The sequence below is a fragment of the Penaeus monodon genome, chromosome 24, assembly GCF_015228065.2.
Source record: "Penaeus monodon isolate SGIC_2016 chromosome 24, NSTDA_Pmon_1, whole genome shotgun sequence".
NCBI classification, from domain to species: domain Eukaryota; kingdom Metazoa; phylum Arthropoda; class Malacostraca; order Decapoda; family Penaeidae; genus Penaeus; species Penaeus monodon.
Window position 1 is genome coordinate 6556451 of NC_051409.1, and position 2133 is coordinate 6558583.

Genomic DNA, 2133 nt, shown 5'->3' on the forward strand with positions numbered 1-2133 from the left:
TACTTGTCTCTCACCTTAACTGAATTGGGGCGGTCAGGGAGAGTACCATCAATGTCATCATCTGCAAAAGAAGCCGTTTCTGAAGCAGCTGCTGATGCCTGTCTTGAGGGTCTGAGGTTTCATACATTGAGGCTTCCCTTGCTAGACTTCTGTCTGATTTTACTTTTCTGTAGTTTGACCTGCATGAAAAAAAAGCTGTAAGAGATTACATAAATGTTCCCATGACACTTCATCACAACTTCCATAACTAACCACTACCTAATTTAATCAAAATAACAAACAAACAATAAGACAACCACTGAAGCCAAACATATCTATAAGCACACACACATGCACCAACCTTCTTGGGTTTTACAGGTGATGGTTCCCATAAAAGGAGTCCAGTGTTTGGAGCTCGTCATATTTCATTGACATCTTCATCCGGCCCCCCCATAGCTGTCCCGACTGCCTTTTTGAGCCCATGTGGTTTATTCAAAACATTTAATATCATTCTGTCCATCATTTGGTGCTGAAATGAAGAATTAAATGCATGTAAATGCAATGATAAAAATTCATCAAAGGTACAATACATTTAATTTCTGTGGATATTCCCCTAGACTTTACAGCATATGGGCCCATTTCTAGGATACCAACATAATGAATAGTGATAAATCTTACTAGAAGTCTGGCAGGTAATTCTTGAACCTAAGACCATGTTCATGCTGAGACAAACCTGGCCTTGGTGTCTGTGTTTGGCTCTACTGCAAAAGCCAACAGATCTCCACTACATAAAAGCAAAATATACAAATCACCAGATTTACCAACAAGCTATATATTGTCAGAATATACATGGTGAAGGTTTGATGTCCTCTTGCCAGTGTTGAAGGTATGGAGGTCATGGCAAACAATTGTAGATTTTTAGAACTGACAAAACCAACAATAAATGGGCAGTAAATATTGCAAGCACTCTGTGATACTAGAATATAATATGGCACTTTTAGTAAGATTCAATTTCATACTTCCTTAGTGATGCATTTCCCCCCCTATTCCACAGTTTTCATGGTATACTTTATGTTCTCTCCAGCTGCTGGGGTCAAGGTATATGTTACTGACACTAAAAATGGCTTTCAGAACATGAATTTTCGTGTAAATGATACTGGCTGTACTCAATTCAAATCCACAAGAAACATGCCTTGATCTGTGATGGATGGCTTACAGTTTTAAGAGCAACCCAACAGTGGTATAGCATCCTGAATGCATTGATATTCATACTTTACACTCCTCAAAGGTGGATTCCAACAGTCACAAAGCGCAGTGATGGCATTGAAATTGGTGGCAGAGACAAGGAAGCAGCAACATTACTGAGATTAATAGCATGAATCCTATTATAAACATCAGAGCAAAAAACACTATCATAAAGACAGTGCATTCATAAGCAGTCTATGATGAAATTAAAATATGTTACATGCAAGATCCAACTCTCTGGATTGGTCCATTGACAGAGAGGAGATAAAACTCACATATCTTAAAGGTCGTGTAAGAGTTGGATGTACAAGGAGTTTAGGAGACTCCCCCCTCCACAACCCTTTCATCACATGCTGATAGAAATAATGAGAAATACAAGAAAACAAAGGCTTCTTTGCCGGATATAATGAAGAAAAGGCATGCATGATAAAACATTAAATTGCCATGAATATCATTATTAATATTAAAATCCCAGGCTAATACATCTATAAATGTTTGAATAATAATATATATATATTTTTTCTCATACAACAGCCTGTTTACAACTATGGTGCTTGAAATATACCATGATGTAGCAGTAAAGCAAGATATTTTTGTACTTGGTGTGGATACCAATATTAATAAATCATATCCAAAGATCAAACTAGAGTACTCATATCTATAAGGTAAACCAGAAGTTCTAAGCCTAAAATTCTGATCTTATTAGCATAATAATACCATAACTTAATTGGGCAACATACTAATAACTGCCGTAGCTTCATTTTCAGTGATTTGGGTTAAATGACATATCGTTCTCCCTGGTGAAGGCCCTATATCTGAGTTTGGGATGCTAAATTTTCACACTGTAAATCACTGTATTTATGATGGTTTTTAGAAATTTGTTTAGGTATACAAATGATCTATTAACTC

At 36.5% G+C, this 2133-nt stretch overlaps 1 long non-coding RNA gene across 1 annotated transcript in view; it reads right to left on the bottom strand.

Moving 5' to 3' along the window:
- Window positions 1–8: 8 nt before the first annotated feature.
- Window positions 9–2133, bottom strand: part of LOC119588521 — a 3291-nt gene continuing 1166 nt past the window's right edge. The window contains exons 2-3 of the long non-coding RNA XR_005230102.1: window positions 341–508; window positions 9–179 (exon numbers count right to left, since the gene is read on the bottom strand). This is a non-coding gene — a long non-coding RNA (uncharacterized LOC119588521). The remainder of the gene's footprint in view (window positions 180–340; window positions 509–2133) is intronic.